General features: G+C 37.7%; 1 protein-coding gene across 1 annotated transcript in view; it reads left to right on the top strand.

Moving 5' to 3' along the window:
• GPC6 (glypican 6) overlaps positions 1-27,538 on the top strand; it is a 768,245-nt gene that overhangs the window by 672,669 nt on the left and 68,038 nt on the right. The window lies entirely within an intron of this gene.

Consider the following 27,538-nt stretch of genomic DNA (forward strand, 5'->3'; position numbering starts at 1 on the left):
AGAAAGATTTTGATTTCAGACCAGGTTTACATTTCAATCACAAGAATTAGAGATTTGTGTGTGTTTTTAAATGGTATGTATGTCTCTGGAAAGGAGTCAGAAAGCGCAAGCATACACCTCAATGAGGGAGCACTACACAACAAACTGTGAAATGCTTTGGCTGAGCAGAACCTATGCAACAAAAGGCCATCCGTAGACATGACTACCCCAATGGGTGAAGGCCAACTGGAGTGCTTGCCAATCTGGGAGCTGCATGCCTGTGCTAATATGGCACTATATGGCATATCCTGCCCTTGTTTTGTCCATCGGACCTGTGAGGGTATCCTAGATCTCCCTCTAAGCAAAACTACATGACCTTCATTTTCATGGGCACCAGGAGTGAAAGACTTTTTACTTTTTCCTACTATTATATAAGTTAAACAGGGTTGGGTTTTTTTGCTTATTTGTCAGTCTTTATACACATGTAAAGACCATACCATGACTGTCATTATAAATTTAAACACATCAGACAGGATCTAGGCTGAGAAGTAAGACACTAAACAAAGGGTTATAAATCTCACATATGAAATTCATATGTTCATTTCGCAGATCTTGTTGTTATTTTAGTTCATAATTTTTATTCTGTATCTAAAGAGTTTGGTTTTATTTTTAATGTTACTTTTTTTTTTGGTACAGAAGTAAAATGCTCAAAAAATACATCTGATTTACAGCTAGTGGAAGAAAGATTAGTTTTTTTGTTCATTCAATGTATTGTCTTTAAAGCCTCAAGAAAGTCAAAAAGACCACCTTTACAACTTAAAGCAATTACATAAAAGGAAAACTTGATGAAGAATTTGTTGGTCCAAGTTACCTCAAGTGTTCTGTAGAAAAGCAAGCTCTGTAACAATCAGGAAAGAATCTGAAAACATTTTTTAAGATCATCATATTTCATCTGTCATTTAACACAACATCTGCAAAGAAAATATGAAAGAGGAGATATCCAAGGTAGCCAAGCACACTGATGTTGGAATGGGAATTATTTCCTCAAAGAAAACATACCTTTACTTTACATAAAGGTTTAGTTTATCCAGTCTATGACATTTATTGGACATTTAACTTTCAATTATCCAGATACTATTAAAATTAAATTTGTTGCCTTCTGTTCTCCTGTAATTAGCACTAGTGTCCTCTGAATGTAACAGTTATATTTGGTCAAATATGAAGTAGCTAATCATTGAGATAAGTAACTTCAATATGAACAGAGTGGGTAGACTAAGACTTTCAAAATGTGTATGTTTTACTTGGCAATTTAAGAGACAGGGAAACAAGATTTTCAAAAAAACCTCACAAGTTTTTAAAGTAATAAAGTAAATTCTCTGCTTCAGTTTTGCCATTAAAAAGGAATATTTCAAAAAGCTTTTAAGCCCACATCTGGAAAGAAATATAGGAAAGTATTATTATTTTAATACGTATGAGTCTATAGAGTTTGTCCTTTCACCTAAAATGTTTGTTGGAGTTTTTTAAATCATAGAAAAAAATACTGTGTAAGGCAATTATAGTAGCAATACATTTTACATGTATTAGATGCAATGCATTTTTTAATCTTACTTTTTGATTTCTTTTTATTATGAACTTTCCATTAAAAGAAACAAAGGACAGCTTAAAAGACATTTAGTAATTAAAAAGCTGTACTCAGTGTCATCATTTATCTTTGGTTTTTGCTTATCTTGCTCTTATAAAATGCATACGTTATGTTATTTAACATTTGTAGCGAAAGGATTTTTAAGTGGCTAGTGATAATTAAAGTGCAAGATAAACAAAATGTATTATTTCATTATTTGAGCAAGTAGTTTTTAATGTCATAAAACATGCAGGGGCTGCAGGATAAAGAACATTCTGGTAAACTTTTTTTTTTTTTGGCAATATATTTTACAAGTTATCTTAAATTGTCTGGCATACAACCCAGGATCACAAAATAAATAAAAATAGGCCTGTGTGTTTGTGGTCTATGGGTAACAATCCTTTTACTTTTATTACACACGTATATTATCTAGAAATGAAACACTGGCTTTCTTGAAAACAACAGGAATTTATCTATTTGTTTCAGTAGAGGCAGATTTAATTCTGAGAGTATATCTGCAGTTGCAGTTGCTTTGTTTGTGAGGTAAATGTACGCAGGTTGGAGCACTCACCCCTGAAAATTGTTTTTCTCTTATTGCTTTACTACTCGTCACAGTCAGAAGTGACTCCCACCAAATCTCTCATTAGAATTGTTTTCCTTATTTTCAAACCCTAACAAATCCTATTCAAGCTATCTAAACTGCTCACTAGATTCATACCCAATATTAAAAATCTCTTTTCATACAGTTTGCCCAGAACTGTTTCTCCTTTTCCTCTCCAACCATTCAGAACAGCCCTTTGCTTCACCTCCTTTCTGCCTGTTTCCAACATTAGTTCAAAACTTGTCAATTCTCCTATGTTCTTGGTGTTCTCCCATTATGCTACTTACATTTTGACACTATAAGAAATCCTTTATGCCAAAAAAAGTCACGATTTATTACTATAAATTCACCATTGCTTTTTCAAGTAAAGTTGGCCTATCCTTTTCATAAAGTGCTGGTTCTAACAAAGAGTACTTGCTAGCTTCTTTTCATTAAAAAGAACTTTTAAAAATGTTTTTCAAAGTGAAAGAGTCAAAACTCTTCACATGCAAATATTTCAGTAGAAAAACATGATTGCATGCTTATAAAAATTACTATTTTTGCTTATGGGTGAATACACAGAGAGGAAGTAGAGCCAAGCAGTTCAAATAAGTCTGTGCTGAAGAGCTTCAAACAGCATCATTTTAAAGACAGAAAAATATCTCTAGAGCAGGCAGATTCCTTTGATTGGATATACCAGCTTTTTTTCAAATTATCCTCTTTTTTACAGAGAAATGACTACTCCATTCATCCTTCAGAAACCTCTTTCATAAGTCAATGTTTAGTTTAGACCTCAATTTACATTAAAACAGGAACCAGCAGAATTTCTCCCTATTCATTTCTTTGCATTCCAACTAAAATAAAATAAGTTTCCAACCTGAGTGTACATGCGCACAAACATGTTACTAATTCCCATCACATCATCCAATATATATCTCCATTTACAATCTCCCTTCTGGAAGTCAGTGTTGGGAGTCTCTAAATATTTTGTCATTGGCACTAAGATTAACAACAGGACTTTTTCCAGCAGTGGTACCTAAGAGAGCTTGTAAAGCATTTTTTAATGACACAGAAATCCATATTTTGCAGAAAAATCACCCTGACTTTAGAAGTTTTATACACTTCTAGGTTGTAAAAGTCTGAGGAACACTGGTGCAATGCATTCAAATAATCAGCATGAAATGAAACAGATTCAAAACACTGAAAACACTACTTTTTTTTCTCTCTTAAAAAACAAATTTAAAGTGCTTGCAGGTTACATTTTCATCAGAGAGACCTTGTTTTAATTATGAAATAACATATGAACATAATAACATATACCCACCTATTTTAAAGATTGGAATTTTACATTAGAAAAAATGCTGCTGCCTAAGACTGCAAAAGTTAACTTGCAGCCAAATTAAAGTGTAGTATCAGCTGTTTGACAGGTATATGGTCAGTACTGTTGTAAATTAACAGCATATCTGAATCAAAATCTGAAATAGACACCATATATATTTTCAAAATCTGAACGGAGTTGATACGTATTGAACAAACGAACAGAGAGTATTGGCAATGTACACTTTGCCAGCACAACAGTAAACAAACAGATAACATTAGTTCCCTCATTTTAAGAAGAGTTACAGTAGTACTACCTCATACATTTTTCCCCACTAAAAGAGAAAACCAACTCAAGCATGAAAAGCCCACAAGAGTTAAAAAACTTTTTTTCACCCAAAAGTTTAAAAGGATGAAAGGGAGTTTATTCAGCTCTTAATGCTATACTCAACATAGTTCTTATGGAAAGGCTATTTCCATTTGTCTCTGTGCTGAAATAAGGGTATGGTAGAAGCTATTTCCATAAAATAACAATGATTGTTCTTTCCCTGGATCAGCTGATATTGCTGATGGACTTCTGCAGGGTCAGTTGATAGAAAATTCAAATTTCAGTAACATTTGAGTAGACCATGAAATAAGTAGTGACTTCATTTATTACAGTGATTATTTTTGTTATGTGCTCTAATTTCAGAGGCCCTTGTCTCACAGTAAATTTTCAAACTTCTCCAGGTTTTTAGTGGAACGTCCAGTTGGCATTGCACAGAGAAAAGAGAGACTACATTACCCTCAGGGTAGCTCCTCAGATTAGAACCAACAAAGAGATACACCTACTGTTTATAAAGAAAAGAAACAGGTCTTTGATCATTTATTACCTTAGAGCATTTTTTATTGAAATGCCAGGAGCTTAAAAGTTGGCTTGCAAGCCCCCATCATTCTTTGACAGAAGTAGGATCAACACAGATCTGCACTCCTAAGATTCCCCAACTTGAAAGACCTTTCAATATGCAGAGTGAAAGGTCACCATCTCTTGATGAACAGACTGAGGAAGAGAAAGATAATGTCTCTTTCAACCGATATATATGCCCTTTAATCATGTATAAACACCATTTGGCTGGTTAACTACAGTTATCATCCTAGAACAATAATTATGATTTAGGCTGTGTGTAGGTAACTCACTTCAATAGGTGGAGGTAAATCCTACAGCTTTAAGTGCCCACTTTGGTGTTAATAGAATTATTTTATGAGCATAAGTTAGGGAATAATATGATCCATTCTGTTTCATCTTCTGCCTTTTTAGTGGAGAGCAACTTTACCAGACCATCTGTTTTCCATAAAATATTTATATGTACATATAAAAAAGAAAGAGACCTAGAGAGAGAGAGAGAGAGAGAGAAGTAGGACACTACAGAAATAGGAGTGTATCTGAGGGCAGCTTTAAAAATGCAACATATGTAAAACTTTTTAGATGAAACATAAGTGTAAACCAAAAGTAATATCTGAAACCCTATGAAAAGGGGTTTATTTTCTGATCATCAATACATGCTAAAGGGAGTTTTAGTTCATGAGTTTTTTATTTGGAAAGAAGAATCTCCCTAGTAATATTGATCTGTTGTACACATAAAAGAAGAATTAGGAGGCAAATCAACATATTAATATTTTTTGGAAAACTATCACTCTACATGTGTGCTCAAAATAATTAGTTGGTTAGAGAAAGTTAAACAGCAGAGCTGCCAGCACTCAGTCAGTAAAGAAGCTGAACTCCATTTCATTACAACTTGCACCCAAACTTTAAGTATTGATTTAGCTCCTGGCATAAACAATTATATTTCTTATCTAGACAGTGAAGAATGTGGCTCCAAAAACCTCTCAGAAGAAATCTTGCCAGACTGGTTATAGTGTCTGGACTAGGAAGGCAGGGATGTCCTTCCACAGGCCTCTGCTGACGTGTCTCCCCACTGACTGAAAAACAAATTCTGTGTACAGAATATATGTTCTGCATCAGCCAGAATTGTAGATCAACAGGGGGAGATTTTCAAAGCAAACCAGTTGGTGCAGACGACCTGATATGTGCACCGTACACATTTCAGGTCTCTGCCCTAAACCTGAGCACCAATGTCCAGTGACGCTGGGAATATAATGGATGTCATCCTGATGTACATCTTCCCATGCAGCTTCCATTCCAAAGGGTCCAGTTTTTGTGTCCTGAGTCCACACTGCAAAGTGAACCAAAACACATTAAGTGAGGACACGAAAGGAATGTGTTTAGAAAGAGTAATCTTGATCTGCACAAAAATGGTAGAATAAATGCACCCACTGCAGCTAAACTGTTTGACTGGACAGCTAAACTTCCTGTGCAAACTGGATACCTAACTTAGGATGGCATTTCATGTATGTGTTCAAAGCTAAAATTGTTGAGGTTGAATATTCAAATACTAAAAAGAGCTAAAGAGATTGGATTTCTCCATATTTATTATTTTTCCCAGAATATAATCTTGTGTCATTTTGTAGCATTTTTCATATACCTTTATTTCATTGTCTAAGGAAAAGAATATCAAAATTGCATGTAGTAGGTATGATCAAACGAAATTACCTTCAGTCAGCAATGGAACAATTTCCATGGCCATTTTCCAGCAACTAAAATGAATAAAAAATCTTGCTGTTAGAGCTTCGTTCTTGGGTACCTTGGATAAAGCCCTTACAGCTCTGACTATCTCTCTCCTCTATATTTCACTATGGAGTAAATTTAAGACTGTTCAAAAGGCTACTAAGTGGTTTTATATATCTTTTATAGAAATTATCTCCACAATTTGCAGTACACCCATTTTGTAAGGAAACATCCCTGTACTATATTCCCTTACAATCCCTCCATTTCTTCTAGTCAAAGCCTCTGCTTCTCATATCCTTCTTCAAAAACAATCATTCTAATAATATGCCTGAGAAGGGCCGATTTTACTCTTTTAAAGATAATCATATGTGATGTTTGTCCTCTTGGTGGGGACAACACCAAAAAAAGCCAGAGATTTTGTCCCTTTCAAAGGATTTCAGGAAGCAGCTGAATCTATAGCAGAAAAGCGAGGTGGTACATGGCAAATTAGTTTGCAATGTTTTTTATTTCTTTATTCATACGTAGCCTATATTTAACTAACAGATAATAGAAGAAGAGAAAAAGGAAGCAAAGAGAATTAAGCCTGAAATTATTAGAAACCCAGAGGCTGCAGCTCTTCCACAGAAGCAACTGTTTCTTCTGAATTAAAAAAAAACATATCATCTTTCGAAGAGGGAACCAACCTGATGAAAGGAGAGCACATGTTATTTTCAAACTGGGTTTTCACTTGACAATTTGCATAACAGATTAGCCTATGAATAAAGATGTCATTTAACAGGAAAAATCAAGAAGGCAGCTGACTTACTGCCTGCCACTGCCTTGCTGAGCAGCCCATTCTCACAGTACTCTCACTGCACTTCTGTCTAGCTAACTTAGCTCAAACAGGCATAGCACTGGTTTATTTGTACAGTCAAGCATGACTGCTAAATGATGACCACTAAAATAAAAGGAAAATAGCTCCATGCAGTCATTGATGTCAGTTATTTTTTAATACACACACTGATTTAGTCTAGTGTCAAGTTTCTCAAGTTTCCAGTTTCTCAGGTACTTCAGTTCAATGCCTAAATTTAAGCAGAATAAATCAAAGCAGAGCAGAAAACCAGAGATGAGACAGGGAGGAGGAAGAGATATAAGAGGTTTGGACTCAGCAGAGGTGTGCAGGGAGGCACCGTGTGTCAGCTATCAGTCTCAAATGGTGACTTGAGGAGGCTCCCCCGACTTCTTCGTGCTGGATGGTGGGTGATTGCTGTAGCAATGCTGAGCTCTGAGTTACAGCCTCACATAGGGAAGGGTTGCTCTGGTGATGTGGGAAGGTGGGCTTGAGCTTCTGGGGTTTGGTCATGAGCCAAGCATGAGGAACAGACAGAGATTCCAGTGCACCTGCTGAGGAAGGGCTGGGGTCTCACTGCATGTAGCCCTCAGGAGAGCCACAGTACTGCTTGCAACCCTGATGCATGTGGGAAGACCACTGAGGGAGAGGAGGGCATGAAGAAATATCCAACATTATGCACAGCATCTCCCACTGCCAGCCAGAAGCCACTTGCTTTCCAGGTCACTGGGCAGCAATAGTCAGAGGTAGCTAATGGCCAGGGCTCCTGCCTTTTGGATACCCCTCTGCAGCTGGGCTCCTAGGGTGTTGCATCAAAGAGAAACATCCAGCAGCAGCTTGTACTGGCCTGAGATATTAATTCTCATTTCATTACTAAAGAAACCTACTTACTCTGTGCCTACACCATCATAGCATTGCAAGAAAATTGGTATTTGTATAATACTAGTGACTTCAAAGTGAAAATAGAAAAAAATCGCCTATAACTGATGTTTGACATTTATGTTGGTGACACAGTTCTCCTTTCGACTTCATAGAATCGTAGAATTGTTTAGGTTGAAAAATATCCTTAAGATCCTCAAGTTCAACTCTTCCTTCCCATTGCACGTGGATCACAACTACAGCTCCTGCTTGCATTGTCTTTGCCTGCAGTTGGAAAAGTGTTGCAGAGTAAACATTTAATTCATTTTGATCAAAGTCTGCACCTTGTATCTTCAAAGTGAAAGTACTTATCAAGATGCAGTGTTCAGTAATCAGTAGGGATAATACACAAGCAATCTATCAGTCCTTGAAGCTGTTCTCTCTGAGCCTTTTCACAGCCCTAAATTGCTTATCATAGGCAGAATTGGTGCATTACATTTTGTCTAGAATTTTCTAAAAAATAATGGAGTCATTTCTGGAATTATTCCAATATACCAGACCTATAACTAGTTCTGAATCAAGGTCTTATTATATAATTAGGGTTCAGATATTTTGCTATCACATAGAACAACCACTGCATTCCCTCTGCAGTCTTGGTTGGAGACAAATGCACACCAGGCTGCAAAGGTTCTGCATGCACTGATATGCACCAGAGATCATTGCTCAACTCACCTCTTACATTACAGTATTTTTTTTCATTGAAAACCCACTGAAGGGGAAAAAATGCAGAACTCTCTATTTTGTAAACCTCTGTGAGCAGAAGAAGTTAGGTGAGGACTTATGGCTTAATTTTTATATGCATTTTGACATGGTCTTTTGAGAGCTATGCATAGGGCAGCAGACCACTGTTCAGCTCCCAACTGGACCATTGTTCAGTTTCCAACTGGATTGAGTAACAAAAGTGCTGACAAAACCAGCTTCATGGCAAACATTAGTTTGTCCAAAAAAAAAAATTTAACAGATGTTCCAAATACAGGAAGCATGGCACATAAGGAAAGGCTGAGAGACCTGGGTTTGTTCAGCCTTGAGAAAAGAAGGCTTAGGGGAGACTTTGTCACCATGCTCCAGTATTTACAAGGAGGATACAAAGAGAGACTCCCTTTTTACAAGTTGCATGGAAAGGACAAGGAATAATGAGTACAAATTTTTCCTGGGGAGATTCTAATTGAACACAGGAGGACAATTTTTTGCAATGAGAACAATCAGACATAGGAATAATATCCACAGGGAAGTGGTGGATTTCCCAATATTGGACACTTTTAAGATTTGCCTGGACAGGATGCTGAGCCGTCTGGTCTAGACTGTGCTAATGTCAAGAAAGGTTAGACCAGATGACCCATGAGGAACCTTCCAATCTGGTATCCTATGATTCTATTATGTCATCTCCATTTTAAAGTTTTGCCAGTTTGAATGTAGATCATTCTGTGGGGCTCTGCTTCATGGGTGCAGGACTGGGTTCATACACACATGTATATGCACAGATACACATGCACCTTTCCCAACATGCACATAAATGTCACATGGATAATTTGGCCCAGCCCTGGCATGCAAGACTATCACATGGAGATCACCATGGTACTGCAACTCTTACTCTGACTCAGGACCAGATACCTCATGTTCTCCCAGCCCTAAGCAGGTGGTTGACAAGATATTATGGCTGCTCCATTATAAGGCAGGGAATGTTCTGCCACCTGACTGATTTCCCACTGCCCCATCCTGTAATGTGTGGAACTAGAGCAGATAATTGCTCCATTTTGCAAATTATGAAGCTGAAAACATTAAATAATTTATCTCGTTATTTTCTGTAGTGTTTCTCCTTTCTGTGTGTAGTAGTTGTAAATCATAATAATGTACAAGCCAAAAGTGCATTTGCAAAATTCTTAAATTATCCAGGGATGAAAACCCAGCTGTCTGCTCAGTTTCTTTCCTGGACTCATGTGCCGGTCAGTTTTAAGCAGGATAAATAATCAGGTCCTGCAAATGCACACAATATGCCAATAACATTTCAGGTGTATAAATCTGTCTTGTCCTGTCCTTCATCTATTATAAATTTAGCAAAAGACTGGAATAATAAAATTCATTAGATTTTCATCCTTAAATAGATCTGAGTCAAACTGTGAATAGAAGCAAAAAGACACCAAGTGGCTTTTTAGGCCTGTATTTTTACAGAGCTGGAATTTTCTGCAAAAATTCATAAACGTACTGTCGTTTTTGAGTTTATTTGCCATAGCTTGGTACTAGCAACTAGCAAACAGATAGTGATGTTTGCAGCCAGATATGCATCTGTGTGTCTAAAGGGTTTATTTACTTGCACTTTCAGTTATGAAATTTATATGCATACTGGTAAATGTACATGTGTGTGCGCACGTGTATATGTGCGTGGTTGTGCATACATAAAGCACAGCCCTACAAAATGATGCAAACAGGTCTCACCAAAGTCATTATAAAGAAGGAATTGTTTCATCAGCCTTCATTGTGCATTTTAAGTAACAGTTGAATCAGAGCAGATTTTGCAATTATAATTCTTTGATCTTTTTCTTTAAAATAAATTATGACAGCTGAAGAAATGATCTCATGACGTGCCCTTAATACTGCATTAGGGACAGCATGAAACATGAAATAAGAAAAACATTAAAAGAAAGGTGTTACGTTTTTTAAAACTGCTACAAGAAGACAGATGGATCGTTACTTGAGGAAAGCCCTCTCCTGTTTCTGTGCTGTGGGATTCATCAGCTCTTGGTAGAGAGGTGCCTTACTTAACAGCTGCAAGACATTTATCCCCATAACACAGCCCTCCTCCATGTTCTCGTTCCTAGTCTGGTGCATGCTGTCTGCTGCATTTTCCCGTAGAGCCCTGGCTCCTCTACTGACGTTACTAACTAACAACTCTCTTCTGAGAGTCAAACCTGATGTGAGACACTTTGAGTGGCCCTCCCTCTCTCAAAGGGACTTTTCTCCTGGTTTGACTAAAATAGAGAAATATTTGCCATCCACATGCCTTGTAGTGCACTGCAGAAAAGGCTTTTATAGAAAACTTAAGGGGTGGAAGACACCCCTCTTCTGATAATTTGTTATTAAAACAAACACTTTTACCCAGTAACTCAGTAGCCTTGGACATGTGTTCTGTTATACTTCACTATCTGGAATAAAAGTGTCTATTTATTCTCTTGCTTCAAACTCCATTAAACTTTTGTTAAATAAAATGTCTTTCTGGAGACTGCATCCAATATGCACATGATATTTCGGGGAAAATGGGATGTGAAGGAAATTACTGTTAATTTTGAAACAAAATTAAATGCACTGTAAAACTTCCAGCAATATCTGGGAATTTTTTCAACCTGTGACCCAAGAGATAAAAATGCAATTGCCATCAGAGGTTTTTTTCTTTCCTCTAAAGTATGCTTACTGCAGGAAATCAGTATGAACAGACAAGATGGTGTATACTTCAGTCTGGGCTGTCATTAGCTTAATTCCCATACCATCAAGCAGTGGTTTGGGTAGGATGGAATTGGAGATACCTGTACAACACTGTTCACTTTTGAGAGAAAGGAAAGAAATGCAAATCACTTGAAGGCCCGTGGTTTTTTTTTGTTAATGACTTATCTAAGAGTTCAGGGCGAATGTGAGCAAGTGATTGATATAAACTGGCTAGTAAGTGTGAAACAATGAAGCTGAATGTGAACCAGGGTATTTTGTCTGATTGTCAAGAATATGCACAACACAGTGCAATCTCTATGGTAACCAAATTGTAACACTACTAATCAAAGACTATGCCCTAATGGTAAAGGGATAAACAATTGCATAATGGCAGTATTTATCTAAGAAATTAGATTCTTTCAAGCAACATGAAGCTCTACAAAGCAATCACATATCAGAAACCCTTAAATATATCATAAGTGACAATAAAGATAAAAGTCTACCTTTAACTGAACCAAAAAACAAAGTTCAGAATAAATATGTCTTTAGTGGCCTCTGTCCCCATGAATAATTGTTTTGTTCTTCAGTGTGAAAAAGATTGAGATTGCCCCGTTCTTCCCCTGTATTGTAGATTTTTCTTTCCTAATCATCCAGAAGAATCCATCAATCTGCTATCACAACATGCTAACCATTTTCTCAAGCATGCGAAGGTAGGGAGATGGAATGAACACAAACTGGTACATTACTCTTTATGCTTTTCCCAATCAGCAGTTATTGTTATACTTTCCTGCTTTTCCACAAAATAAAAAGGACTAAAAACCATTTACTGTTTCGAACAAGAGTGATTTATGGACACCTTTTTGTACTAGAAACAATTCATTTTTATATCCAGCATTCACTGAAAGGCATATATGACATGCCTTGACATATCAAGATGTCATTTTACTGTTGATATTTTCTTTTTAGTTTGTTTTGTTGAGGCATTTAGAACTTCCTAAGCACTTTCAAAGCACTCATTGGTTACTGTAGAATAACAGAGGTCTAAGTACAGCAGATGCACAGAAGGAACCCAACTGAGAAGCAGATACAGAACTTTGTTCTTAGAGCTGTTGTCATGGTTCTCTGGTGCCATTCTATCAATTCTTTGCTGTGGCCTATCTTTTGCTGCTGACTCACAATACTGTAATACTTCTGCTTTGGCTACAGTTTCCAGCACCATGGCAGTCCTCTATTTCAACTTCAGCAAAGCAGCATCTCTACAATATTCTGTTCCCACTATATCCCTCTGAAATACATGCAGCATGCACATCTCTTTCCAGAGCTGCTCTTGATGCTACAGAGGAGGTCTGGTACTCAATCCTCCTGGTCAGAGCCTTCTAACCAAACAGTGTGCCTCTGGGTGCATCCATTGTCTAGGCCTGCAGTCACCTCTTCCTGCAAACCCCTGGCATGGTGGGAAGCACTTAAAAACCTGAAGCAGATGACAACACTAGTCTGAGTACCTGTAAAAACCACACTAACAAAAGATGCCTTTGTAAGGCAAGCTCCTTCGCATTCCCAATATCTTTTTATCTGCTCTGCAGTAGATTACACCCTGCTGAAAATTAATCTGCTTGAAAATGGGATTCTGTTTCCAACCACCTCCATCCTTCCCTGCATCTGTCTATATATTCCCTGAGCACCAGCTGTCATGGAGCAGGACGAAATTTTGTCCTGAGTGGTATGGGGTAGAATAAGTCCCTTTTTCAGTTGGCTTTCGCAGGTTTTTTGACTGCATCCTGATCTGAACAGGCACAGTTGGCCAGTCTTCTGACACTGCTTTCTCATTTAGAATTTCTCGGAAGTTATCTCCTCCATGCATAACATCCAAGTCCTCTTTTTCACTACTCCATGTAGATATCCAGACTGTGTATTGCATCCAGGATAGCAGAAGGACAGGAGAAAGTGCCTGGGGAGGCACATGAACACTGTTGTGTCCCTTGTTGTTCCTTCAGGCAGCTATCCAGAAGCATGCAATCATGTCATGACTGCAGTCATTATTCACTACATTTCAAAGAACAGCTTTTATAAACAGAAGTGGATTTTCAGTTCTACTGAACCATTTACACTAAAGGAAACCACGAGGTATGAGTTATGGACAATCTGACATGCATTTTTTTTTGGTAACTGACCACTTAGTTTACAGCAAATATATTTTCAGTCCTTGATTAGATATTTCAGACTTTCCATAGGAATGAAGGAAGGAAAAGCTTTGTAGTGAGAGGCATAGTAGAGGTATAGAAATATTTCATATTCTTTCCTTGCAAGACTCTCTTTCATTTTAAATTGGTGAGATTCCTTCTTATCAAACAAAAGAGAAAAGTAAAAACTGGCTTTTCACATAGTGTCTTTTTTACCTAAGTGACTGATGTTTTACTAAAATTTTTATGTATTGTATTTCTGTCAAGAAATTCTGAGCTAAACAAATTCATCTGAAATACAGACACAATAATTTGTTTGTGAATGGAAACTTCTCTACAAATATTTGTGTAAACTAACACCAAATACACCAATATTTGCAGAAGAAAAATAAACAAATAAAAAAGTTAAGCAATGAAGTTAGTGCAAGGGGTAAGTTGAATTTATTAGCTGTTATATTTCCATAGAGAGAGAAATGTTTGAAATAATCAAAATAAACATTTCTGTACCATGGTTTGAGTAAACAACATCAAAAGACCAGACTTGTTCTAGTTCCATTTGTGCAACTCACCTTTGAGAGAGCAGGTTGTCTAACTCACTTCTCTAAAAAAAACTATCATAGAATCATAGAACGAATTGCATTGGAAGCAACTTTAATGATCTTTTACTTCCAATGTCCCTGCCATGGGCAGGGACACCTTCCATTAAATCAGGTTGCTCAGGGCCCCATCCAACCTGGCCTTGAACACTTCCATGGCTGGGGCATCCACAACTTCTCTGGACAACCTGTTCTAGTGTCTCACCACCCTTATTTCCTCTTAGGAAAAAATTCTTCCTAATATCTAATCTAAACCTACCCTCTTTCAGTTTAAAGCCATGACCACTTGCCCTATCATCGCATACCCTTGTCAAAATTTTCTCTCCAGCTCTCTTGCAGTCCCTCTTTAGGTACTGGAAGGCTGCTCTAAGGTCTCCCTGGAGCCTTCTCTTCTCCAGGCTGAACAACCCCAACTTCACTGCCCTTCTCTGGACCCACTCCAACAGGTCCGTGTCTTTCTTATGCTGGGAGCCCCAGACTTGGATGCAGTACTCCAGGCTGAGTTTCACAAGACTAGAGACCCCACCTGAAGGTGGGGTATATGGATAATATCAATCTGCTTTAGGTGAAAGGAGATGCAATGAAATCAGTGTTAGTATCCTGGAGGTATAGCTGAATTACATCAACAGAATTAGCAGAATTTCATCAACATTTGTTATTCTAGTAGAGGACCTGGATTAAGTGGATGTGCAGAAAGATTAGGAATTGCATGAAAACTGGTGTCAAGCACAGGTCTGTGACAGAGGAGGAGCTCAGGTGGGTAAGGAGGGTGAGACAGAGCTATGGAGCATCTTGAATGCAGAGGCACAAACCTGCTGCTTTAGTGGGGCAGCTGCTTAAGAGGGGATCCAGTGTGAATAAATTCACAGCAAACTTAATCCCTAGACAAACTGGGTGGATGGGATCTGCCCCCAGAGGTCTCCAGAGCTGACTACATCTCCAAATTTAATGTTCAGGGAAGCAGGGGGGATTGTTCAACTAAATGCTTAGAATTGTAAGAACAGGTTAAGACTCAAAGTTACAGAGAATTGATCCCAAATCATCCCCATACCTTCCTAGATTTCCTAGTCTGTTTTTATGACATTCAGCAGTCTTATGGGGAAATAGAGTTAATTCATATTCATAAATGCCCCTTGGATGAAGGTGGAGCTATTAGATGAATTTTTTTTGAATTTGGCAAATGTTCATTTTAGATAATCAAAAATTTTGAGGGAGAATTAGTACAATGGTTCCCTGGCCACTGGCCTGGTAGCCTCACAAATGTGCAGCCCAGCCAAACAGCAATCTTGCTGTGGAAAATGTTCCATTTTTTAATTTTTCACCCTCAATTAAAGGCGTTTTTCCTGCTATGAAAGTTTTAGTGGGAACAGACCTTTTATTTTCTGCAAAACCTGTCCCTGTCTTATTATTAATATTTATGATGATTACAGCATATCAGGCAAGTGGCCTTGTGTGATGAACATTAACTTTTTATATTACTTTGATGTTCTCTAGACTGGACAAAAATTTTTACTTTTGGTCTACCAATCATTTAAAAGATCAGGACACGGATAATTTAGAAGAATTAAGGAGATCAAGTGCAGGATTTTTACAATGTTGCCCCTATCCTATTGATTAGTTCTGTTTCATCCCCATAATATAGTTAGTGCAGCTAGACAAGCGTAGAGAAATTGCTCTTTCCTTTCAAGAGGAATGTCAAAACAATAAATAGATTAGTCATACCAACACTATTGATTTGTGACAACCTTGATGTATTCAATCACTTGGGATTCAAACATTTATCTGTGGGGGAAATATCATACCATTTTTGTTTCCTGTATTGAGATTCACTGGGAGAAAATGCTGTTAGGCATCTCAAAATTCTCTGCACAGTGGCAGGATTTAAATGCAATGAGATATCCGCAGTACATTTCTATATTAATCAATAAAATGAAAGGCAAAAATCAATTTTGTCTGTGCAACTGTGTGTGACACCTCCTTAAGAGCTGTTCCATTGGGATGGATTCATGCCAGCAAAGATGGTCATAGGTTGATTGTTTATTCATGGCAAGGAAAGACAAAGTCATCTTACTGACAAAGTATCAGGAAAGATGTTACTCATAGGATGTCTATTCAAAAACCTGGCATTTATACCAGGGGAATTTCAGACCTTAATAGCAATTGTGGCTTCCCTCATAAAAGGGGGGCAAAGATTTTCTTTGATTCAGAGGAAATAAAGGCTGAGTTTACCGAAGGAACTGATGATCATCCAGATATTCTCTGAAAAGATGGCAACACTACGAAATTTGCCATATGGTCTTGGAATTAACAAGGTATCTTTATTGTAACATTAAGAAATTAATAAAATGTGATCCTCTAGTTTCATATTCTACACCTCCTTCCCTGTAATGGAATAAGCAACGAACCTTAACACAACCCCATATCACTCACAGTTTGGCTTCTAATTCAAGATTTTAGAATGTTAGATTTTGACTTGTGTCATATTTTAAAGCTTACATTTTTCGCTTCTTCTTAAAAATGCATTATCCCAGGTGTTATTTCACTGTGGATTTATTCATAAATATAAACATATTTTATTTGGTGCTCTTTTCGTTCTCTAGTTATTCTGAATATTCAGAGTGAGGTTTTCTAATGATTGTTAAACCAATACTGTGGCAATATGAACTGTAAAGCTTGGTTTGAGTGACAATGGTCATCTCAGAACACTCCGTTGCCTAAAAGATGTTAGGGCTTATTTCATTTTTTCTTATATTCATGACTTGATTCCATTTTATTGCTCAGTCATTCAGTATCATGAAGCCCTTCTCAGATTTTCTAGGATAGTCTTTATCTTTACTCTCCTCAACAGTAACACCAGTGTGCTTTTTCATGTGCCTGTTTACACCCAGTCCCAGATTGTTTATGAGCAGGCAGCAACAGAAAAGTCTTAGACGGAGGGTCCTGTGGAGTTTGTTAAAAATGTCTTTAGAACAAAACTTATCCCAATCTAAGCTTTCTACAACGAACTCAGACTGCAAGCTTGACTTTAGATAGATGAAATGAATTGAAGCCCAACCACAGAATCACAGGAAAAGTCTTCATTAGGAAGGGACCTGCGGAGACCTTCCTGCAATTGAACCCCCTAGATAAGGTTTTTCAGGACTCTGCAGAGCCAAGTCTAAATATTTTCAGTAAGAGAGATTCCCTCACATCCTTGGCTGACCTATTCCAGGGTTTAATTTTTGAAGTGGTGATTTTTTTCTTATACACAAAAAGAAACCTGTGCCCATTTTGTCTTCTTCTGCCACTTTGTGAGAAGATAGTTTAACCATCTTCTCTGGACCTACCCTTTACGCACTGAAGACTGATGAGATCTCCCGTAAGCCTGACTTTTGTAAGCTGAACAAACCCAGTTCATTCAGCCCTTATTTGTCAAGTTTTCCAACATTATCATCCAGATGGGCATCCACTGGATTCTTTTAACCCAAAGAATGGCTAAAAATTCATTGGTAATCTTATTGCAGCACTGAAGATGCATTACATCCAGCAGTAGAGAGAGACTAAAAGAGAAAAAATTATTCGAGGAAAAGAAAAAATAGAATGAGGACCAATGTCCTTCCGTAAGGTCGTAAACTGCTAATAAGTATGTAAGTCTGTTAGGTTTAAACTGGGTTTTTACAGAAGAAGTCATTAAAGCCATAGATACCACCACACTTACTCATAGTAAGATTACGAAAGAAACTTTTTACAAGGGCATGTAGTGACATGACTAGGGGAAATGGCTTCAAACTGAAAGATAGTAGGTTTAGATTAGACATTAGGAAGAAATTCTTTACTATGAGAGTTGTGAAGCACTGGAACAGGTTGCCCAAAGAAGTGGTGGATGCCCTAGCACTGGAAGTGTTCAAGGCCAGGTTGGATGGGGCTTGAGCAACTCAGTCAAGTGAAAAGTGTCCCTGTCCATGGCAGGGGACTTGGATCTAGATGATCTTTAAGGTCCCTTCTCCCTTCCAACGCATTCTATGATAAGATTCTATTATATGATTCTATGCTATGCATTGGTTAGATGCTGCTGAAGGGTGAAGTTATTGAAATATTCTTGAAATAACCAAAAATTTTTTGAAACAAACTTCTTATAAAAGTAAAATATGTGTCACTTTTCAAGGAGAGATAACGGACAGCTCATTAATTATGTTTTCAAAAATGTACCATAAATTCTGTCAAGGTTGGAAAAAGCTCTACTGCACAAAATTTAGAAACATAAGTAGGGAAGAAAAAAAACAGCGTAGCAAATATATTCACTGTAAATTCTGAATATGAGACACTTGAAAAATATGTCAGGACTGACATGGGAAATATGAATTATAAATCAGTTGTGATGAAGGGGATAAGGAAATCAGATGCATCAAGGGAATTGAGGTAGTTTTCTGAGTCAGACATATGGGCCAAAAAGGACCTCTGCAAAACAACACTAATGAGATCCATCTCTAAAAGTTTAATTAGTTCTAGACACCACAATACAGAGAACTCTTTTAAAGGAAATAAAGAAACCAGGAAAAAACCTGAGGAAGACACAGAGTAAGAAAAATTGCATGGAAAGTATGACCGAGCACAAACTAAAGGACATGATAAATGTCTACATATATCTGAGGGATGTAAAACCAAGAAAAGAATATAAATGTTTAAGATTATATGAAGTAACTTATTAGAGACAGTTGAGTCAAATTAAGCAGCAGAAAAAATACACCACATAACTGGACAAATATTCTAATAGTGATGTACAGCAGACAATTGAATAGTTTTCTTAAAAAATGTGGGAAGAATGTAATAAAGCTATTTTAAAATTTGTCTGCACAGATCTCTAGGGAAGTAACTCTGCATGGGCAGCAGAATGGCTGAAAAGATCTTTGAGGTTCTAGTGTCTGGACTGTACCAAGATAATGCAAGCTCTATAGCCAGGAGATTTTTACTGAGGAAAGGATGCATTAAACAGGAAATTTCAGGCTATGATTTGTTGTCTTACACCATTTGACCCTATCTCACCAAGAAAGAGTCAGAAAGATAGACTTTTTTCAGTGTTCCAAACTCCACCTATCTTAAAAGAATTGTGAACACTAGTCTATGTTAACACAAATTTAATTTATAGCAGGTAGCACACAGGCATGCATCAATGGGGATTCTTTTATTTACTAACATTTTCTGTGACATCTCCTGGCATATGGAAACATCAACAAGACAAAGATTTTAAAAATGTATTACATTTTATTAATGGATGCATGTCAAACATTCAGACAGAATCCTCAACATTTAGCAATAACATTTGCTAAAAGTCCAGTTCAGAAGAACATCTTGCATCCAGCTACTATAGTGTAGTGGAAAAAGTAAGAACAGTAGACAGGGATTACCATTGTGCCTAGCCCTTGCTATTTTATTTTTTTTTGTACATGAACAAAAATAAGATATAATCTAATAACAGTGTACTAAATTCTGTAGAATTGATCAAAGTCATAGAAAGACAAAGAAGAAAAGTAATTTTTATATAGTCACTTTTTTCAAACATGGAAGAAAAATTTATGTTATGTGAAATGCTCAAAAAAACTCTAATGAAATTGCAGTTCACCCAACAAAATTCATTTTGTTTCTGTCAGATGCAAAAAAATGACAACTGTATGTCAATAACTTTTTCATACATATATTGTACATGATATTAAACTACTTTCTTGCGTTACTCTAAGTGAGAGACAGTTAGATAAAAACCTAGCAGGAGTAATGAAAAGTTCTCCATTGTTATAGAACTGCTTATGGAAAACTTTAGTTTATTAATACTGTTGACAATTATTTTTCCATTTTTCTGAGGGAAGAGTAAGTGATACTGTCATGAATGAACATGGCTACATAGCTGATCAGAAATATCAAATCTCACATTTTAATTCTTAAATCTGCAAATTCTTATAACTGAAATTAAACATAGATAACAAAAAACTATCTACGTAGATAACAAAAAATTATCTACATGCATTTTTAAAATTTGCCTTTTTAATTAGTTGGTAATTAACCTGGAAGGGACAATTCTGCATTCCAGTCCCTCCTGAAAGAACTTTTGACCTACTCGTTATATCATTCTTCAGATATCAGCCCTACAAACATAAGCCAGAAAACTGGATTCACACCTTCTTAATTATGTGTCTTAAATACTAAGACATAGACCAGTCTTTCTGTCCAGGTGAGTAGCTAAGTATTCCATAGAAACAGCTTTGAAAGGAGAACTATTGGGCACTTAAGAATAGCAGAGGTAGTTAGGGTGTTTTTCCAGCAGGTAAAAAGAAATTGAAGTAAAACAAAATTGAAATGGAGTCTTCCACGTCTTGGTTGTACTGTGTAAAGGTAGGCACCTTCAGGAGTGCATCCTTCTCCACTACTCCTTTGAAGAACTCCATGCTCCAGGAAGATCTACAGAAATTATAAGCTCAGAAGGATGGATCCCTATCGCACTGCAGCTGTGGCAGTTCATTAGGGAAATGCATGCAGACCCATTTATTCACACATCCACCTGTTAAACCAACTCCCTTGAACCATAGCCTGGACCTCACGACCATTCAGACTCTGTACTGAGACCTAAACCTGTGGCAATGGATGTTTGTAAAGAGTCCTGCCAAAGGTGGATTGATGAATCAGAAGTTTTTAATGTTGTTTAAACTCATGTTAAGAGGGCTCTTTACAGAGCCACTGCGTTTTCCCCTATACCTCCACTGTAAATCCCTCATCTCTCGGGCAGGAGTGTCCTGGGAAGATGTCCCAAGGTGTTCTCATTGGTCCTTTGTTAACCCCTTCCTTATTGGCTGTAAACCCTTTACCTTGATTGTGACCCCTCACCTGTGATTGGTTCCCAAGGGCTATTAACGGTAGATATTTGGATGGGGGAGATCCTTTAGGCCTCGTTCAGTCCCATACCTGGAAGGAGTATGCCCTTCCACCCTCCCCCCACCACGTGGCCGGGTGACCCCAAGACGGAGCACTCACCAGAGCACCAGGGGAGAGAGGACGAAAGAGGAAGTTTAATGTGGGAAGGGGCTATATATAGCCCTTGGGAACCAATCACAGGTGAGGGGTCACAATCAAGGTAAAGGATTTACAGCCAATAAGGAAGGGGTTAACAAAGGACCAATGAGAACACCTTGGGACATCTTCCCAGGACACTCCTGCCCGAGAGATAAGGGATTTACAGTGGAGGTATAGGGGAAAACGCAGTGGCTCTGTAAAGAGCCCTCTTAACATGAGTTTAAACAACATTAAAAACTTCTGATTCATCAATCCACCTTTGGCAGGACTCTTTCCAAACATCCATTGCCACATCATAAACCCTTCACCAAGAGTCAGCCCTTTCCTGCAGCTAGTCTCCTGCTTGCCAGATCCTCCATCAGCTTGAAGTTTCCTAGCAGGACATATGCTCTCTTCCCCCAGTTTTCCCAAGCTTCTTCCTCACCTCACCTTAATCCATCTCTTTCTTTACCCTTGTTTTCTCCCATGTAAACAATCCCAGGTACGTTTTCCCCATTGCTTCTTGTTTTGTTCAGCTACCTATGCTGATACTTTTTACCTCCAGAAAAGTTTCCCCCCACATACAGCAGTTTCTCATGTTTTTCTCAAGCAGGGACTAGTCATTTCCCTGCATACCTTCACCGAGAAGCTTAGCTGGATATTGATAACTGAATATCCAGAAAAGGAATATTGAAATCACCTTTGCACAGGTGCAAACATGAGTTTCAAGAAAAGTACCTTCTCCCACATTAAAAAAAAAAAAGTAGATTGTAGAAAATTATGTTAATATGCCAAAGCATATGCAGAGCTTAATGATAGTCAGAGAGGAAATCTGTCAATTTAGCCTCATCAGAAAAGAACCATACACTGTCTCATATGAATAATAATTTGAAAAAGGAACAATGGACCCTAAGAAAAACAGCAGTTTTGGCATTACTGCCATGCCTTACTCTGATTTCCTTACTCTCACCTCCTTTAAATGTGAGGTAGAGTTTTACTTCCTTCTTCTTGAATTTTATTAGTAAATCAGAATCTAGCAGTAAAAGTTTTGGCAGAGTATTACAGGAATGTATTTCTACTGTTATTATATTTGTAAAAAGTCAATATGTACCCATATTTCACTTTTCAATTTTTAGTTTTTAATTTGTTTCATTAGTTTACCATCTAACGCTTCAAAGATTTTATGACCACTATATGTGCTATATTTAGTGTCATGATGGAAAACTCACTGAGTTTTGCCTGTGTGACCGACTAAACACAATCTAAACTCCTGCCTTCCCTTGCCCCTAGTCAAAAGGTTGGGAAGCTACCAAATGATCCCTGCCTTGCAGCCCATCATATCAATAGTTATATCCTTTTCCAAAACAGTCATTGCCACTCTCAAGGTCACAGTCAACTGCAACAAGTTGCTCAGGCTGTTTACAACTGATTAGTCTGCAATCCATGGACTTGTCCATAGGCAATCCTTCGAAGCTTCCCAAATAAAAATTTATTCTAACATTCTTTCACCAGCACGTACATGAACAAGCACTTCACAATTCTTCTTAAGTAAATGTAAGACCACATATAGGAGACTAGAAAAATATGGAAAACTCCTAATCAGAAATTTAAGATAAGATCTTCCTCTTTTTTTTTTTTCCCCAAACAAAATATACCTTAAAATTTTGTGAAGGACATGCAATTTTGTATTTTACCATTCTTTGTCTCCCTGACAAAACAACATTTATAGAGACTTCATCCACAGATCTTTTTCTGGACATCCCTGAGGAAAGCTCAGCCTCTGCTAGAACCTCACAGATAATTTTGAAGTAGAAGAGCAACAGTGTACATAAAAGCAAAAACTGATGTCACAGCCAAACTGACAGAGACCCAAAAAAATGCATTTCCTTATCAGCCTCCTGAGTCTTCCCTATCAGATCCTCCTTGCATTTTCTTGATGATAGAGGGGTGACAAGAAAAAGGAGGCAATGATTGTTCTTACAAGAACTTTGTATTTCAGTCTAGTTTGGGGGGTTTTTTCACTTATCAGATATCTCATAAATCAGTGTCCTTTCTGCAGGATCTCTTTCTTATTGCTTAAAATTAAATAATGTCCTTCTGAAAGCCAAATACCTATGGTATTTCTTGATGGACAAGGGAATGCAAAACAGTGAAAGAGAGTTGCTGTGCTCAGCCAGGAGAAACATTCTGCAGTCCCTGGGACTACAACCTTGGACTCCAGTAGACATGAGTGTTTTACTGCATCAGGAAGGTCCCCACTCCTGTTTTGAGCAACATGCATCTAGGAGAGGTCAAGAGCAGTGGCACTGGTGGTGAATCTGGTGTGCCATATGCTCTGTACTTTCTCAGGACCATTTTGCAAGTCTGTGTCCTCAAGTGAGCAATTAGTCATGTTTATTGTTTCCAAGTCCCTAAAAAAACCAAAATGCAAGAATTACTTACCTAAACAGAGATCCTGATCCACTCACCCTAGCTGGCAACTAGATGCCAGCTTTTTGCCGAGTATTATAGTATATGTGGAAGGGGAAGAGATGTCCTCATAAAGCAGATTTTGAAAAATGCAAATGAGGTAAAAATAAAAAACATGTAATTAAACAATACAGTCTAAGTGTATTAACAAGATAAAAAAACCCAGGTAGTCAATTAATCAGTTTTCAGATTTTTATGGCACAAACAATTAATATTTCAAGGCTGAGGCATATAGATTTTCTTAACTTCATTTGAAATCTTTCCAGCTTCTCATATAATAATATTTACAACATTTTTAGGAGACAAAAAAAGGACTTGGGACAAGTGTATTGTGTTTGTTGATACATGATTATAGATTTGAAGAGCTGGTAAGGACCATTACAACATTTTGACTGTTCTGTCATAAATCTCAGATCATTACATTTCATCTGATTTTCACTATATTCAACCTAACAACTTCATTTTCACTCAATTGCACAGAATAGCTGGTGTGTATATATTGTACGTGTTCATATAGAACAGTACAGGTGAATAATAAGGTTTAGCACTGGATTGAGGGTTAGATTTGGCAAACAAGAGGATTCAACCTAATGAGCTGAGGAAATATTTTCCAAGGGAGTAATTCACCTTAAACACTGTGGGGTGTTTCTTTCTAAAAATCAATGTTAAGGATGAAATATTCAGTCTTAATTTAAATCTGAGGGCTAACTCAAAACATTAGTAGACTGAAGCTAGTTAAATACAGTAGTGATTATGTTCCCAAGGGGCCTGCACAGTTGCAATAATAAGACTATAGTAAGTTCTTCCAGGCTTCTCTCAGTCTAGGGCTGTCAGGTATCATCTGGTTATGTTTGACTTAATATTATGAACAACATGATGGTTAGAGAAAAGGTAGAAGAGCTCAGTCAGATAGAGACTAAGCTAATCATTTTGGCATTCACAGAAGTGGCACTTGCTCATCTTCTTTTGCTCAATTGAGCTTGTAGTACTCCTACCAGAAGGAAACAGGAGTAACCCAGCAGCCCGGTCACTGCTAAATCAGCCATGGCCCCACACAGCTGCTGAAACTGATGACAAAATGAGTCCTCAAACAACATTAGTTTTCCATTTGTGCAAGAACTCATCTGAACTGTGCAATTGCCCAAGACTTCTAGTCTGAGCTGATCCCTAAAATGAGCCTTAACTGGAAGCACAACTTGTGTCAGCCTCAGAAATAATGTTTCAGGAAGAGCCAGTTTTACTTTAGCCCTTCAAGCATCTCTCGTCACAGCATTTAATCCATTTCTCACACTCTTCCTCTTCAAATATGTCCCTCTATAGGCCTCTACTTTAGCATTAGTCCTATCCCACTAACCCCAAAATAAAAATACAAACTGCTGATATAAGGATGTACCTGTCATCAGTAAAGGTGTGAATATTTCAAATTATATTCTCCCTTAACCCATGGTTCCTTAGCCATATCCTTATAGATACAACTAAGTAAGAGATCACAAGGCTCTAATGGCAAGTGTTACTGTTGGCTCACAGCCTCACTGCTTCAGGCTAGCTTCCCCACAGATTTGGGTTGAGAATAGCTACCTGGAGTGGTTCAGACTTATTCCAAATCAGAGAAGGAGACAGCAATTAATGAATATGGACAAGCAGAGATTTACTTGCTCTCTTCTTTTCTCTTCTTTTCTTCATTTTCTCTTCTTTTCTTCTTTTCCTTTCTTTTCCTTTCTATATAGCAATAACATAAAGCTATAGCCCATGTGATTGAAATATAATACTGGACTCTAACTTTAACTTGAACCCAAGTTCTTGAACTCACCATCGGACCTATATCATACTACATCAAAGAAAGAAGCCCAACATAACAAAAAGCTCACCTTTAGCATCCAGGAATTACCCACATTCCTCAGCCTCTGCCCAGTTCCAGTACAAAGACTTATATATATATATATAAAAATATGTAAAGACTAGGCTTAAAGTTAAGAAAATAAAAGCTGGTGAACTAAGGGATATCTTTCTAAAGATACAAACTGTCTAAGCCAGGAAGAGATTTTTAGTTTGCATCTCCTAGAACTATTAATTTTGAAGCTGAAGGCACTTGGCTTGAGGAAAGGTTGTTCCTGCAATCAAAGTTGTGGTTCTTGTGCAGTTAAGGATGATGCACTTTTCTGCCACATATCTGAGATTTCACTTCAAGATTTAATTCAGAACTAGTGTCCCATGCCATCAGAAGAAACAGCAAGTAGACTCAAGCCACTACCCATTCTCATGAGAGGTCTCCAGCAACTACCTATTTACTGAACGCTGTTTCAACACAGTCCCTGATCTAGAGCTTAGCGCTAGACTTGTCCAACCTACTAGTTCCCAAACTAAAGTGGACTTCTACAAAGAGGCACCTGTCCTTAACTTAAACTGTAGTCTACTCCTACCAAAAAAAACCCAAACCAAACCAAAAGAAAAAACCCCAACGCCCTCCTTGTCACTGTTTTATGCATTTACCCTAATCTTTATTCTAACCCTGAATTTAACGATCAAAATCCAGCCATCAAGACCTGTGCTTTAGCAATGGCTAGTACTGATTGTGGCATCTAGGATTTAGACACATTGCTCACTAAGTGCTAAAGCATAAATGTTTTATACAAGTCACTCAATGTGTGAGGAAGAAAATCCTTTACAGCAGTCCACACTTAGGTATTCTCTTTGCATGTCGAAAAATGGCTTATTGAAGGAATCTGTAAGTATATGTGTGTGCATGCGTATATGTATGTGTGTCTCTGTGTGTATGAAAACTGTTTCCTCTGTCAGAGGTAGTTCCTGTTTTCGCCATTTCCCACTGAAAAGAATTTTAAAACAATGTGAAGGCAAAATAACATCTCTGTTAGAAACCAATTTCCTATCATCTCACCACTTCTCACCGTTAGGAACAAGTGCTATATGCCCCACACCAAATAACTGGCATTACACTCTTTTCAGCCTAGAAGTACTGTGAAATATTAGATGTAATTTTGCAAAAGTGCTTAGATACTACATGCCAAGTAATTCTAGTTTCAGTGAGATTTTTAGGCATGCACTGACAGCACATAACATATTGTTGCCCTCAGATCAGGCTATGCCTGGAAGTGTGTGTCTCAACTGCTTGGCTGAAACACCAGCCACCTCTTCCCATACCTCCATGCACATGTGCTTCTGTGGAGAAGGAGAAGATGGCCACGCAGGTTGGAACAAAGTTCTGTGACTTTCAGCCAAGTGTGGAGCTAATAAACACTGCTGTTGGGGCTACAGGGTGCTCCATGTTTTCTCCACAAAGAAAGATTTTTGTTATCATGTTAAAGTTACAAGTGGCATCTGTTTAAAGCTAATTAGATGCTGAAAACTTTTAAATTCTTTTGGAGGGGGCCTCTAATACAAATTAAGCAAACTTTTTTTAATTCAAAACATACAAAGAGTATGTTTCTCCATGCAGCTTACAACCATGTTTTGAAAATGTAGCAAGGCAAACATAGTTTATACCTATATACTATGGCAGAAATCCAATATTCATCTGCTGTTCATATTGCAAGAAAATGAGATCATTAAGGTCAGAAAGAACAGCTGCTTTAATTATAACACCCTGATATATCATATCAAAGTTTTCATCATCTCACACAAACTCTAAGAATATACACCAAGGATTCATTTCTATCATCCTGTTTTTTCTTGGGAAGGAGATTACATAAGTACACTCCAGAGCACTGGTTGCTTCAAGTGATGTGAGGCTATGTAAAATAATTTTACCCCAAGCTCGATAATGCCATGTCAACTAACATTAATCTAACTTTCACAGTCTTTATTCCTCTTTGTGGTGGCAGCAGTAGAAGAAGATATTTTTGGCAGCTGGGAGGCTGCCCTGCAGGCTTCACGGTCTTGCTGCCACATATCCCCACAGGCTCCTGCTCAGGAGTGCTGAGTATCCACAGCTACAGCTGGCAACACTGGTCTGCCTGAGGCACCCAAAGGTATCCCTTCTTTAAGGGAATGGC

Source organism: Neopelma chrysocephalum, unplaced genomic scaffold (genome assembly GCF_003984885.1).
Source record: "Neopelma chrysocephalum unplaced genomic scaffold, ASM398488v2 Primary Assembly neopelma1_25, whole genome shotgun sequence".
NCBI classification, from domain to species: domain Eukaryota; kingdom Metazoa; phylum Chordata; class Aves; order Passeriformes; family Pipridae; genus Neopelma; species Neopelma chrysocephalum.